This window comes from Vulpes lagopus, chromosome X (assembly GCF_018345385.1).
Source record: "Vulpes lagopus strain Blue_001 chromosome X, ASM1834538v1, whole genome shotgun sequence".
NCBI classification, from domain to species: domain Eukaryota; kingdom Metazoa; phylum Chordata; class Mammalia; order Carnivora; family Canidae; genus Vulpes; species Vulpes lagopus.
The window spans coordinates 84,768,321-84,784,463 of record NC_054848.1 but is presented as its reverse complement, the minus strand read 5'-3'; the positions used below and the strand labels follow the sequence as shown (position 1 = coordinate 84,784,463).

Here is a 16,143-nt window from a genome sequence, read left to right as displayed (position 1 = left end):
TTATTCTTTCAAAGAACCAACTCCTGATTTTGTTGATCTGTTCCACAGTTCTTCTGGTCTCGATTTCGTTGAGTTCTGCTCGAATCTTTATTAACTCTCTTCTTCTGCTGGGTGTAGGATCTATTTGCTGTTTTTTCTCTAGCTCCTTTAGGTGTAAGGTTAGCTTTTGTATTTGAGTTCTTTCCAGTTTTTGGATGGATGCTTATATTGTGATGTTATTTCCCCCTCAGGACTGCTTTTGCTGCATCCCAAAGATTTTGAACGGTTGTATCTTCATCTCACTAGTTTCCATGAATCTTTTAAATTCTTCCTTAATTTCCTGGTTGACCCTTTCATCTTTTAGCAGGATGGTCCTTAACCTCCACGTGTCTGAAGTCCTTCCAAAACTCTTGTTGTGATTTAGTTCTAATTTCAAGGCATTATGGTCTGAGAATATGGAGGGGATGATCCCAATCCTTTGGTATTGGTTCAGACCTGATTTGTGACCCAGTATGTGGTCTATTCTGCAGAAAGTTCCATGTGCACTTGAGAAGAATGTGTATTCAGTTGAGTTTGGATGTAAAGTTCTGTAGATATCTGTGAAATCCATCTGGTCCACTTTATCATTTAAAGCTCTCATCTCTTTGGAGATGTTGTTGTGTTTAGAAAACCTATCGAGTGTAGAAAGAGCTAGATTGAAGTCACCAAGTATAAGTGTATTATTATCTAAGTATATCTTAACTTCGGTTATTAATTGATATATTTGGCAGCTCCCACATTCGGGGCATATATATTGAGGATTGTAAGTTAAGTCCTCTTGTTGGATAGATCCTTTAAGTATGATATAGTGTCCCTCTTCATCTCTCACTACAGTCTTCAGGGTAAATTTTAGTTTATCTGATATAAGGATGGCTACCCCTGCTTTCTTTTGAGGACCATTTCAATGGTAAATGGTTCTCCAACCTTTTATTTTCAGGGTGTAGGTGTCCTTCTGTCTAAAATGAGTCTCTTGTAGACAGCAAATAGATGGGTCTTGCTTTTTTTTTTTAATTTTTATTTATTTATGATAGTCACAGAGAGAGAGAGAGAGGCAGAGACACAGGCAGAGGGAGAAGCAGGCGCCATGCACCGGGAGCCCGACGTGGGATTCGATCCCGGGTCTCCAGGATTGCGCCCTCGGCCAAAGGCAGGGGCCAAACCGCTGCGCCACCCAGGGATCCCGGGTCTTGCTTTTTTATCCAGTCTGAAACCCTGCGCCTTTTGATAGGGTCATTAAGCCCGTTCACGTTCAGTGTTACTATTGAAAGATATGAGTTTAGGGTCATCATGATATCTATTCAGTCCTTGTTTTTGTGGATTGTTCCACTGGACTTCTTCTTAAATGGGAATTTGAAGAGTCCCCCTTAAAATTTCTTGCAGAGCTGGTGTGGAGGTCACATATTCTTTCAGTTCCTGCCTGTCTTGGAAGCTCTTTATCTCTCCTTCCATTCTGAATGAGAGTCTTGGTGGATAAAGTATTCTTGGTTGCATGTTTTTCTCACTTAGGACCCTGAATATATCCTGCCAGCCCTTTCTGGCCTGCCAGGTCTCTGTGGAGAGGTCTGCTGTTACCCTAATACTCCTCCCCATAAAAGTCAGGGATTTCTTGTCTCTTGCTGCTTTAAGGATCTTCCCTTTATCTTTGGAATTTGCAAGCTTAACTATTAAATGTCAAGGTGTTGAATGGTTTTTATTGATTGGGGGGGGTCTCTCTATTCCCTGGATCTGAATGTCTGTTTCCCTTCCCAGATTAGGAAAGTTTTCAGCTATGATTTGTTCAAATACATATTCTGGACCTCTGTCCTTTTCAGCGCCCTCGGGAACCCAATTAAACGTAGGTTTTTCTTCCTCAGGCTGTCATTTATGTCCCTTAATCTATCCTCATGATCTTTTCATTGTTTGTCTCTTTTTTCCTCAGTTTCCCTCTTTGCCATCAACTTGTCTTCTATGTCACTCACTCGTTCTTCCACCTCGTTAACCCTCGTCGTTAGGACTTCTAGTTTGGATTGCATCTCATTCAATTGATTCTTAATTTCTGCCTGATTGGATCTAAATTCTGCAGTTATGAAGTCTCTTGAGTCCTTCTAGAGCCACCAGTAGCTGTATAATAGTGCTTCTGAATTGGCTTTCTGACATTGAATTGTAATCCAGATTTTGTAACTCTGTGGGAGAGAGGACTGTTTCTGATTCTTACTTTTGAGGTGAGGTTTTCCTTCTAGTCATTTTGCTCAGTGCAGAGTGGCCAAAAACAAGTTGTATTGGGAAAAGGAGAAAAAGAGAGGAGAGAAACAAGGAAAGAAAAGAGAAAAAGAAAAAAGGAAGACAAAAAGAAAAAAAGAGAAGAAAAAGAGAAAGAAAAAGAAAGAAAGAAAAAAAGGGTGGGGGAAACAGAAATCAAAAAGCAAAAAAAAAAAAAAAAAAAAAAAAAACCACGGGGAGTATCTTCTGATTCTGTATACTTTAAGTCCCTTGACTTCCCCTGGAACTTGTCCGTCTAGCTGGTCTTCTGGGGGAGGGGCCTGTTGTGGTGATTTTGAGGTGTTAGCACTTGGGGGAGCTGCTCTGCCCCCTGCCTGGTGCAGGGCTCAGTGGGGGTTGTTTACCCCGTGAGGCCCCAGGAGGAACAAACACAGTGGCGGGACCAGCTCTGGAGCCCTGGATTCAGCTCCCGCAGTAACTCCGGGGCTCTCCGTCTGCAGGGCCTGGATGCTCCGGGGGCGGGGCTGCTGATCTGCTCAGCTCGGGGCAGGAGCGTCCTTGTTGTCCTGGGCCCTCCTGGCCTCTGCCTGTCCCGGTGGGAGGCCGGATCCTGTTCTGTGTCCCCGGGCCATCCTCCTGAACAATCACCCAGTGCAAGCCACCTGGAGCAAGATTTTTGCCCAGACCCAAAGCCATACTTATGGAATCTTCCATCCTGGCTTTAAAGAACTCCCGGAGATACATCAGCTTGTCAGCGCCCCAAAAGCTGTCCTTCCTGCAATCCTGACTTACCAGTCTTGCTCAATGAGAAATCCCCCTCCCCTTTATCTACTGAGTTGTCTCCCTTCCTCTGAAGTATGTCTTGTGTAATAATCCAGTTTTTCATTCTGGAACTTGTGGGAGTTAAACACAGGATCTAACTATATGACAAGGACCATACTGACTCAAATTGAGTGTACTGTCTAGGCAAAGCCTGTGTAGGGTCACATATATAGTCACTTCGAGACTCTGCAAGCAGCAATGCTTCTCCATCTCATAACAATGAGAGCCATAATGATGAAAATAACTAACATTTATTAAACACTTCTTTGCCTAGTTCTCACAATAATCCATGATGAGAATGGCAATGATGATGCTTCTTTCTTTGCTGCCAGGCACTGAGTTAACTCTCTTCACCTTTAGAATGACCTTAGGACATGGGTTACTAGTATAATCCTCATTTTTCCAATGGGGAAACTGAGGTCCAGAGAGATTAAGCAACTTGCCCAAGGTCATCCAGCCAGGAAGTTGTGGAACTAGAATTTAAACCTCAGGTCTGCCTAACAATAGAGACCATGCTACCACTCTACCTTATTAGGAATATCTTTGTGTATAAGGCATACATTGCACTGATAAGCTAACAAGGATGTATGAGGAACGCTATCTTACTATTGTTGGTGTTGAGAATGTTTCAAAGCATTTTCCCACCCCCATGATCCATTTGATTGTCCAGGGAGTCCTATGATGAAAAGGTCAGGTGGGTGGCAACCACCAATTGCACAGATACCCAAACACAACGACACACCTTGAGTTCCACCACAAATCACAGAGCAAAAGAGAGTCAGAGCTCAAGATATGTTTCCCAAATGGGTTCTTTCTTATGGCTAGGAGCTAAATTTCCTCCACCCCCTTTATTCTGATTTCATGCTGAAGATTTCAAAGTGGGCAGCTCACAGCACATCATGAAACCTCCAGCCAAACCTTCTTATAAAGATGAAAACTATTTGGGTGCACCTGACTCAATCTCCTTTCATGCCCCAAAGTCTCAGGACCTGCCAAACCTGCACACATCTTGTGACCTGAAAAAAAAGGACCCATGCCCTGAAGAACTAGAAATACTTCAGGCATGAATACCTGTTAACATAGATCTCTCCATTGTTCTCTTCTATTTATTGAATGATTGCAAGTCCACAATTCCAAAATATACAATGTTCTGAAAAACCAAAAAAAAATTTCCATAGATTTCCTATCAAAACTCATATGGTGACAAAACATGAAATGAACTGACATGAGGCAATTTATTGTCTTTATTTATCCCATTTAGTCTAAGCATTCATAGGTTTCACTGCTGTGATACTAATGTGTTTGACTATCGTCAGATTTCCAGATAAAATACAGGACATCCGGTTACATGTGAATTTCAGATCAACAGTGAACCATGTTTTAGTGTCAGTATGTCCCAAATATCATAAGGGGATACACTTAGACTAAAACACAATTCACTGTTGATCTGAAATTCAAATATAACTAGACCTCTTGTATTTTTATTTGCTAAATTTGGCAACCCTAATTAAGAGTGCTGCCTTAAATCCCACTGGGGGTGTTACCTAATAATAGTGCAGATGGCATATTAATGGCATATTATTGTTCTGAAATCTGACAAATTTAGAATTCCAAAACACATCTGGCCTCAAGGATTTTGGAGTAAGTACTGTGGACTTGTGAACCTGTACCATCACCCAGCACTGGGCTTGGAACTGCCCAGGACACCCAGCTCTCAAAGACTTACACCCTCAGAATTGGTTGCCTCTGGCTCTCATTTTATTTTGCCCCTGTTCTGTTCCATGGGTCGTTAATTGACCTAATCACACCCCATCTGACTTCTTATTTGGCTTTAATGAGTTTCCAGGCTCTCCTCTCCAATTGCCCTGACATGCTGGTTCACTTGCTCTCTCCCAGGTGAGAAGTTTTCCAAGACAGGCTCCTCTTTCCTTCTAGAACTCCCCTCTTGGAAGTAGGACGTGAGCTCCCACCGCCCTCTGCTGCCACCTCACGACTAGAATACGCCACTGCATTGGACTAAATTTCGCAGCACTAGATCCTTTGAGAGCCTATCAGCTCCAACAAGGGAGGATAACATCTGCCAGGAAACGCCATTTAGCAAATCCCCACTGCTGTATGTACGTGCAAATGGGTAACTGTATTTTTTAAAATACGTATTCTAAAACCGAATCTTCAGCATCTAGCCTCACTTTCCCTCAGTGAGTTCAAATTAGTGAGCCTTAACTCAAATGTGAAATCAGAGGGATGACTGCCAGTTGACTCATTTTATCAGTCTGTACTTCTGTTGCCATTGACATTGGTAGCCAAGTACAGGAACCAAGTGCACCAGGTAACTGCAGCAACAGCCCGATGAGTACAAAATGTCTCAGTAATCCCTGCAAAAGCACTGCAGCTCCTTCTTTCCAAAAAAAAAAAAAAAAAAAATCACTGCAGATTAGTGATCTAAGTAGATTGACACCATTTCAGACAGAGACTACATGTAAAACGTAGGGACCACTTTGAATTATGACCTGGGCCTAATCTACTTGCCAAAACCTACTTCTTCATCTCAAATTTCTGCTACCGTGGTAAAAAGATGAACCACTTCATAAAAGCACAGCTCAGGGGCAGCCCGGGTGGCTCAGCGGTTTAACTCTGCCTTCGGCCCAGGGCATGATTGTGAAGACCCGGATCGAGTCCCATGTCGGGCTTCTTGCATGGAGCGTGCTTCTCCCTCTGCCTGTGTCTCTGCCTCTCTCTCTGTATATCTCTCATGAATAAATAAATAAAATCTTTAAAAAAAAAAAAAAGCACAGCTCAACAAGCTCACCATCATGATAGGGAAGGAAAGTGTTTTGCACATTTGCCTCCTCTTTGGAAAATTGTGTGCTGACCTGGATTTACTTTTTGAGCGTTTTTCTCCTCATCAGAGCCCAGCCTGTTTGGCAACTACAAAACAAACCAACCAAACTTGCTCTATCTCAGATCATTTTTGCCAGCTGGCTTTTTAAATACACCCTTGTACACAACTGGACTGTCTTTTGAAGAACTGACATCTGAGGCAATGCAAGTTGGGCTTATTCCATTGTCTAGCCACTCACTGAAGGAGCAGAGTCAAGTTCTTGAAAGATGAGTAGACTTTTTCCAACCACACAGAAAGGCCCTTAGCTCAGAACCTGCCATAGTTGGGAACTCAAGTTTTCTTCCGGATCCTCACCTTCTTCCCTGGGGAATGTTGGGGGGTGCTCATTATCACCTCTCAGATTTTCTTTTCTTCCAAGCTACTAAAGGAAGAAGTGTTTACAGCTGTAAGTCCCCCAGCTTGAGGTCAACTGCTCTCTTTTAGGAAACACACAAAGATAACTCAGTGCCAATTACTCCCGGGAACAACAGTCCTGAGCTGCTTAACAGAGCTCTGAATGTTAAACATACGTCAAGGTGACCTTTCTTCTAGTCTCATCTACTCCACTTCAACACATACCCAACAGTTTAAAATCATGCACAAATCACCAGTGAGGTGACTCAATGTAGGACCGACTTGTTTTATCCTGATCTGATTTTTCTCTTCCTGACTGCCTCCATGGCACAGAACAGAGTGGATTGTGGGAGTTAAGAAAGATTTTTTTTTCTTCTCTGACCACACTGCCCGTCCCTAGGGGAACCACTGAAAACTCAACTGCTGCGGGCTTTTTTTTCTCTGCCTTACAGCCTGGCTTCCTTCTCAAGAGCCCCCCACCACTAGATCCTTTACTCCAACCAAGGGACTTCCCCCTCATTTCCCAGTGTCTCATTAGAGACGGTGGTTGGGGGTGGGGAGGGTGGAGAAGGAGGGGGACGTGGGGGGGTGAACCTGGTCACTAACCAGGTTAGTATATCCTAAGCTCACTACTCTTAAATGAACACTTACTATAGTGCTTGACACACAGTGAGCACTCAAATGCTCATTAGTATTTAACCTCTCTGGGAGTCAGTTTCTCTCATCTGTAAAATGGGTGTAAATGCAGTACCAACCCCCTGGGTTTGTTCATATGTATAACATGCTTTTAAAATTATCCAAAACAGAAAATTCTGTGTACATTTAATCTGTGACTATTATGACTGGTATTAGAGAAATACTTGGAGGGTACACAGAATATGAGGTGAAAGAGAATTGTGTGTGTGTGTGTGTGTGTGTGTGTGTGTGTGTGTGTTGGGAGGTTTGGGGAAGAAAAAGTTCCACTTGGGTTATGAATTTGAAATGCCCACTAGGCAGTGAATATTCAGGACTGAAGTTTAGCAGGAAAGCAGAGAAGAGAATTTTCTCACTTTAACAAGTACAGTAAATGTCTGCAAAGCCCTTTGGGCTATGAAATGTCATACAACATACAAAATTGTCCCTCCCCTTCAGAATTTTACTATGGTAAAAAAGCTCTACATGAAAGTAAGTGTAACTAACATAGGTCGGGCTCTAAGGTACCTCAAGGAAGAAGCAAAGTGGTCTGGGCTTGAGGAAGAGGGATCACCTCTGGCTGGGGCAATTACGGAAGGCTTCCAGGAGGAAGTGAGATTCTCTGATTTAAGGATTCTCTATAGCCTTTCCTTCTGACTCTCGTGCCTGCTGATTCGTTCCTTCTCCGAATGCCCTGAGTCTCTAAGTTGTCATTCCTCATGACAACGTAGTCACTTTTTCCTAATGCCAAATGGATCCAGTTTGAATGACTGCACTTTATTCTGACCTTTCTTTTTATGAAGTGGCTCTAACAGAAGAATCAAAGCGGTGTAGGGTTGTTTTTTTTTTCTTTTTTATTACATCCTTACTTGGGAAAATCTCCCGAATTGGAAGGGAGTGGCCTTCACCAGTCTCTGGCCACCAACCAGCTGAGAACCTGAAACTTTTACCATCTGTACCACTTGTGCTTGTGCGGGCTTCTGAACACAGACATTATTGCTTATTACTTGTGTCATGTGAGTTTGGCTGGTCTGTCAGTGAGATCCTGCAGGTCAGAGTCACTGTGGGTCTCTCCTGTGGCCCTCTCCCCACGCACCACACAGAACTGGTCATGGAGCAGGTGTACAGAAATACTTGTTGCAACACCTAAATTGAGTCACATTGCTCTTGCATTCCCTTAGCAATGAGCAAGTCAAATTTGGTTCTGCTTTGGGTTCAGCATGTGAATGAAGCACTAAAACCACGTGATCATTTAGACAGCTGTAGGAACAAAAGTTTAATCCAATGGACTAGTGAGGAGCTAAAGAAATAATTCTCCTCACTGAATGAATGAAGTCAGAGCTCAGCCCAGATGAAATTGAACCAGTTTTCCTAGTTGTCTGGGGGAGGGTCAGGCTCTTTCTGGTAGAACCTGACGTTATTCCTATCAAGAATTACTCTTTCGATGGGCAAAGAGCTATTGAGCTCTTCCATTTAAAATGCAGCTTTATGTCAAAGGAAGAAAGTCAGGGCTTTTCCAAAAGTCCTATGTAAGGAAAAAATTAATTTTCAGCCCTTGCCTGAGAGCATTGGAGAAATAAAGCATCGAAGATTTTTAAAAATAAAAGGAACTGTACAGAGGGCCCTAGCAGGTTTGTGAAGAAAAGATGTAGACGGTTGGAAAGGGGAGTGCCATAGAGATCTGGGCTGGGGCTAAACTAGGAAGGTAAGATCTTCAGCCCAGATCTGAGTTTCTGATCATTCCTCTTCAGCGTTGCTGGTGTACAGGTCCCTTATAGCTAGGTAACTGGCTAATATGATACACTCACTTTTTTTTATATACACTCACTTTAAACTGTTATGGTTTGGGGCACCTGGATGGCTCATTTAAGCACCTGCCTCCAGCTCAGGTTATGATCTTGGGGTCCTGGGATTGAGCCCCACATAGGGTCCCCTGCTTAGCAGGGAGTCTGCTTCTTCCTCTGCCTCTGACTCTGCCTCTCCCTTCTGGCTCTCCTCTGCTCGTGTTCTCTCTTAAATAAAATATTTAAAGAAAAAGAAATTATATTCATGTTTTTAGGAAGTGGTAACATATGAAACTATTAACTAAACCTTAAATGTTAGTTTTTTTAAGATTTTATTTATTTATTCATGAGAGACACAAAGAGAGGCAGAGACATAGGAAGAGAGAGAAGCAGGCTCCCTGTGGGGAGCCCGATGGGAGAGTCAGGATTTGATCCCAGGAACCCAGGATCACACCCTGAGCGGAAGGCAGACACTCAACCACTGAACCACCAAGGCATCCCAACAGTTAATTTTTTTTTTAAAGATTTTACTTATTTGAGAGAGAGAGCATGAGCAAGGAGGAGAGGTGGAGGAGAGGGAAAAGTAGACTCCCCGCTGAGCAGGGAGCCCTACAACATGGGGCTTGATCCCAGGATCCTGAGATCAGGACGTGACTCAAAGGCAGATGGTTAACTGACTGAGACACCCAGGCACCCCATAAAAACATGAATATAATTTCAACACCTTGACCCAAAGCAACAAGTGATAGGAACATTTCAATCACTGTGGCCAGGCCAGTGGGGACAATACTGGGAAATTCAGCTTTCTGCAGGCCCCAACTCATACCATATATGGATTGCCAGAGTGCAGTGTTTAAGGGCTTGGTCTTTAGAGTCAGCCACACCAGGGCTCCACTTCTGGCCCCACCACATACCACAAATGTGATCTTGGGCTTAGTTCCATCATCTGTGAAAGGTGTACAATGCTAATATCAGCTTTTAGGGTTGCTTTGGGGTGATGCATGTGAAAATCTGATACAATGTTTGGTACATTGTAAGAGCTCAATATATAGTAATTAATCTACGTTAAGAGTAGTTGCTAATTTCTTTTTTTAAGGTTTTATTTATTTGAGAGAGAGAGAGAAAGAGAGAGAGCACAAGCAGGGGCAGAGACAGCGGGAGAAGCAGACTCCCCGCTGAGTGGAGAGCCTGATGCAGGGCTCCATCCCAGGACCCTGAGCAGAAGGCAGACACTTAACTTACTGAGTCACCCAGGTGCCCCAAGAATAGTTCCTAATTTCAATTTCCAGGAGCTTTGTCTTAACTACCATACATCACTCCCCATATACACTAAGGAAAGAAAGCTTTGGAAAGACAGCATTCCACCAAGGTTCATCTATCACATACCTATTTATTCAATCGCTCATTTAACAAATATTTATCCAGTGTTTGCCTTGTGCCAGGTGCTTAGCAAAATGCTGGGAATTTAATGGAAACTAAGATATGCTCCTAGTCCTTGACCAAGACCCAGTCTTCCAGCTTTTAAGAAGCTCTCTTACTGCTCAAACCTTGTTTTGTTGTTTTGTTTTGTTTTGTTTTGTTTGAAGCTCCCTGGGGAGGAATTTGGGAAAGGACTCTATCCTTTTCCATAATCCAACAACCCAAATACAACATCACCTCCCACAAAAAGTTAAAAAGTGGCAAAGGGAATACACTTCCAGAATGGTGGAGTAGGGACTGCTGAAAATACACTCGAAAAAAGCAACAAGGCATAGGAAAAATATTCCAAATAAACATTTCACAACTCTGAAAATTAACCAAAATTTTGCACCAACCAGAGGAACATGTATTCAAGAAAAACAGCTGAATCTTGGTAAGAACAGCAAGTTTGTGGTATTTTAACTTGCCTATTCCTCTCTCCTTTTACCCAGTCCCAAGTAGTCTTGCAAATCAATAGACTTGGAACCACAGCAACTGGGAAAAGCAACAGCTTGGCAGCCATTGGAAAGGAAAAGATTGAGTTTGGAGCTCCCCTAAAAGACCTGTCCCCAGAAAATTGTCATTATATGACCTGTCTGGCAACTCCCACAGAACTCATGTTTATGTGATCTTACTCAGGACCAACAGCCCTTTCCCTAAGGGAATTTGTTGGAAAATTCAGCAGCAATTGTTTTGCATCACAGCCACCTGAAACAGTGGATAGTTGTTGAGGCAAACAATATAGGCTTAAACAAAAAAAAAATCTGAATCCAGAAATATATAGAAAGGATTGTACATCATGACCTAGTGGAATTCATCCTAGTAGTACAGGAGTGATTAACATAACAAAATCAATGTATTACATTATATCCATGGAAGAGAGAAAAACACACATAATCATTTCAATTGACATAGGAAAAGTATTTGACATAATTCAACATCCTTTTGTGATTAAAAAAAAAAAAAACGCTCAGAAAACAGATTAGAACTTCCTTAACCTGTGCAGCCCGGGTGGCTCAGCGGTTTAGCGCCACCTTGAACCTAGGGCCTGATCCTGGAGACCCGGGATCAAGTCCCATGCCAAACTCCCTGCATACATAGAACCTGCTTCTGTCTGTCTGTCTCTCATTCTCTCTCATGAATAAATAAAATCTTTAAAAAAAAAACTTCCTTAACCTGATGAAAGCCATCTAAGAGAAAGCCATAGCTAATATCACACTTAATGAAGACCAGTTGAAAGCTTTTCCCTTAAAATCAGGAATAAGGATAGACTTATTGATAAATGGAATAAAGAGCCCAAAGTAAACCCTGATATTAATGGTTAGTTAATTTTCAACAAGGATGCCAGAAGAAGAATATAATGGGGGAAATAGTAAGCTTTTTCAAAAAAAAAAAAGTGTGCTGGTACAAGTAGATATCCACATGCAAATGAATGAAGTTGGACCCCTTTCTCACACAATATGCAAAAGTTAATTCAAAATAGATCAAATACATAAACATAGGAGCTAAAGATTTCAAATCCAGAGAAGAAAACCTAGGTACAGACCTTTGTGACCTTGGATAGAGTGATGGATTTTTAGATATGGCAGCAACAGCACAAGAAACAACATAAAACACAAATTGGACTCCATCAAAATTAAAAATTACTGTTCTAGTCGCCGTACAGTTCGGCCCTTAGCACAATCAAGCATACAACACACACTCCTCTGTTTTTCCCGCAATCTATCCTGAGGCATTCTGGAAATTGAGTAGAGATTGATTAAGTAGGGATCCCTGGGTGGCGCAGCGGTTTGGCGCCTGCCTTTGGCCCAGGGCGCGATCCTGGAGACCCGGGATCGAATCCCACATCGGGCTCCCGGTGCATGGAGCCTGCTTCTTCCTCCACCTGTGTCTCTGCCTCTCTCTCTCTCTCTCTCTCTGTGACTATCATAAATAAATAAATAAAATTTTTTAAAAAAAAGAGAGATTGATTAAGTAACCTGTCAAATTTGAATTTCAGTATGCAAACAGGAATCAGGGTTGTGCTTTTAAGGCTCACAGATGTTTTGGGCTTTGATACTACATGGTGGCTTAATAAAAACCTCCTTTATAATACTGTAATTGCAGTTTGTTCTGCCAGAATCCACACCACCCTACACTACTCTTGTCAGATTTAAAAACAGAAAATAAAAAACCTGTCCAAACTTTGTAAAATTACCAACTTCAGCCTAATTGAAAATCAGAGCAGAGGCAATGAAGATAGAGGTTAGATGGTAATATCTATTATTAAGAGAAGCTTCACCTCTGCACTTTTGCCTAAGAGAAAGTGATTTCTGGAGTCATAATTCTTGGGGATACACAAGGGGAAGTTGCAGGAGGTCATAAAGATTGCCACTGACGTGGTCCAAATATTTGCTTGGTCCTGGCAGCATCAGGGAGCAATGTCATAGTACAGGGATTGGCAAACTATGACAAAAGGGTGCCTGGGTCGCTCAGTCAGTTGAGCATCTGACTCTTGATTTTGGCTCAGGTTGTGATCTCAGTGTTGTGAGATATATAGCCCCATATTGAACTCTGTGTTCAGCAGGGAGTCTGCTTGAGATTCTCACTCTTCTTCTCCCTCTCCCTCTCCCTCTCCTTCTGCCCCTCCCACTGCTCTCTTGCTCTATCTCAAATAAGCAAATAAATCTAAAAAAATAAAGTGTTATTGGCACACACATAGCCACACCCATTCATTTACATATTTACAGATTTTCTATGGCTGAGTTGCCACTAAAACAGTTGAGTAGTTACTACAGGAACTCTATGGACTGCAAAGCCCCACATATTTACTATTTGGCCTTTTACAGAAAAAGTTTGTCAGGGCTCCTGGATGACTCAGTTGGTTACACATCTGCCTTCAGCTCAGGTCATGATTCTGGAGTCCTGGGATTGAGCCCTGCATTGAGCCCAGCATTGGGCTCCCTGCTCAGCAGGGAGTCTGCTTGTCCCTCCCCCCTCATTCGCTCATTCTCTCTCTCTCTCTCTCTCTCTCTCTCTCTCTCTCCTCAAATAAATAAAATATTTTTTTTTAAAAGTTTGTCAACTCCTGCTGTAGGACATCAGTACATCAGTCCAGATATCTCCACTCGGTGTCACACAGACAAATCTAACTCTGCATGCATTTCCATAAACCTACCTGTTCCAGCTTCAGTGTTCCCACTCTTGGTTGATGATGACACTAATAGCTACCAATTCACCCAAAAGAGAAGCCTCCCTCCCCTTTATAGTCAATCCACATGTATTACTTCCTTCCACCTCCTCACTGCATTTTGCATCTGAATTCAGCTTTCCATTTCCACTGCCATTACCTTAGTCTACATTGTAATCATTGTATACCAGGTTTCTAACCAGTCTTCCTGCCTCAAGTTTTGCCTGCTTTCTACCCTCCATTCATCTCCCACTCAATCCGCAGAAGGATCTTTCTAATGTCTAAGTCTGATCCTATTGCATGCATAGTAATATCTGCATCTAAAATGGAATGATCCCTTATTATGTGCTAGGCACAGTTCTAAATACTTCATATGTAGTAAGTGATCTTTTTTTCAAGATTTATTTATTTTAGAGAGAAGCATGTAAGTTGGGGCAGGGTAGATGGAGAGGGAGAAAGAATATCAAGTAGACTCCCCACCAAGTGTAGATCCCAACTTGGGGCTCAGTCCCACAACCCTGAGATCAGGATCTAAGCCAAAATCAGGAGTCATACGCTCAGTCGACTGAGCCACCCAAGCACCCCATAAGTGATCTTAATTCTCACACCAACACTAGCCGGTAGATGCTGTTGTCATCTCGATTCTTCAGACAAAAACACTGAAGAACAAAGAGAACCATGGCGATCTAGCTCGAGTCTCTAATGGAGAGTCTCAACTACTTACTCTACTACTCTGAACACACACAAACACACACACTCACACACATAAACATATCACTTAAGGCTCCCTATCTCTCTTAAGATGAATAATACTATTTGCAGGAGCCAAAGGTTATCATTTTAATCTTCTGTAACCCCTGTCTACCTCCCCAGCCCCATATCTTGCCATTTATGGCTTTGCATTTCAAGCTGTAGCCACGGCAGACTGCTCTAGTTCCTCATACAAATCATGTTCTTTTTTAACCTTGATGCCTTTAGTTATGTCATTCCCTCTGCTTTGGCTGTTCACTCCTTTCCCCTCTCTTCCCCTCTACTTAACCAAATTCTATACATCATGTACTGCTCCACTCAGGTATTGCCTCCACTAGGGAGCCTTGGCTGAGCAGTCCAGATTTGTTCTCCATTGTGCTCCCATTATGCTTTGTTCTTATCCATTTTAATTTTAAGCCCTTATTATACTGTTTTATAACCATCTTTTTATATATCTTTCTCCCTCACTAGACTGTGCATTCACAGTGCTCTTCCCACTGCATCCAAACGTCTTGCTTAACCCTTCTAATTTTCTATACTTTTTTAAGGACATTTTTATCCTAGCCTCTGGCATAGACTGAAATGCCAAGAAGAGTAGTAGTAAGGGACTATAAGATTGTGTCTTTCTATGTGACATAGGGCATGTTGGGCATCATAAGCATCTTTGAAAAAGATGAGATGACATGATTAAAAAAATTGACAGCTTATTTTTTTAATTTATGATAGTCACACAGAGAGACAGAGAGAGGCAGAGACACAGGCAGAGGGAGAAGCAGGCTCCATGGACCGGGAGCCCAACGTGGGACTCGATCCCGGGTCTCCAGGATCGCGCCCTGGGCCAAAGGCAGGCACCAAACCGCTGCACCACCCAGGGATCCCGACAGCTTATTTTTGATAGTTTCATAAGAGTAAACAGCTTTGGGGTAGTCTAGACTCCCAAATATACAATGGCCCAAACACACTAGAATCCTCTCAGTCATGTAACAGTCCAAGGCGGTTATCAGCAGGATAGTTCTCCTCTATATGGTCCTTGATGGATAAAAGCTGACAGAAAATCCTAGGTCATCCTGGGTTACCACATCCCAGTCAGCCAGAAGCAGGAGAGAACATGGAGGAACACACATGGGATACCTCTACAGACCAGGCCAGGAAGTACCACTCATCTTTTCTCTGCAGTCCCATTATTAGGAACCTAGTCACGTGGCCACATGTCACTGCAAGGGAGACTAGAAGGTGTAGTCTGTCCCACTGTGTGCTCAAGGAAGAACAGAATGGCTTTGGTGGGAAGCTAGTCACCTTCACATATATACTAACAGTAAAGTTGGGCTAGTCTACCTCGGGTGTTGGGTAAATGATGAAAGAATTTTATTTCCTTTGTCCTAGTAAGCTATATGGTACAGCTCTGTTTAACCTTTCCCATGGGAAGCTGGGGAATATGGCAGTATTTAAAATCATGGCTGACTCTTGAGCTCCCTATTGAGTTGCTTACCAGGGAGTAGAAACTTGATGATGACTTGCAATGCTGATGATTCCTTAACTATTAATCATTGACACTTTGTAGATTGCCTTTAAGTAAAATCCCAGCTGGGTTAGTACACAGCATTGTAATTTGGGCCCCTAAATATTTTCCCCTCCTCTGCATGTCTAGAGTTGAGAGGGTGTTAATAGATGGAAAAACAGTAAGCTGATTTACTGTGAACCAACCAAGAGGTGCTCAAAACCAAAGGGTAAAAAAAAAAAAAAAAAAAGACAAAACAAGCAGAGAGCTCATTTGCATTCTAAACCATAGCCACAGGCATGAGCATATTCCGTGCCAGTTTGTCTTTGCCCAAACACAGCACACATTTGTTGACCTCAGGTAAGCTCGGGGAACAAGTAAAAGTAAAAAAAGAAAAAGAAGAAAGAAAGAAAGAAAGAAAGAAAGAAAGAAAGAAAGAAAGAAAGAAAGAGAGAGAGAGAAAGAAAGAAAGAAAGAAAGAAAGAAAGAAAGAAAGAAAGAGAAAGAAAGAAGGAAGGAAGGAAGGAAGGAAGGAAGG

At 42.4% G+C, this 16,143-nt stretch overlaps 1 protein-coding gene across 1 annotated transcript in view; it reads left to right on the top strand.

Moving 5' to 3' along the window:
* The window catches only part of TRPC5 (transient receptor potential cation channel subfamily C member 5), a 270,975-nt gene that overhangs the window by 203,054 nt on the left and 51,778 nt on the right, over window positions 1-16,143 (top strand). The gene's annotated exons all lie outside the window — the stretch shown is intronic.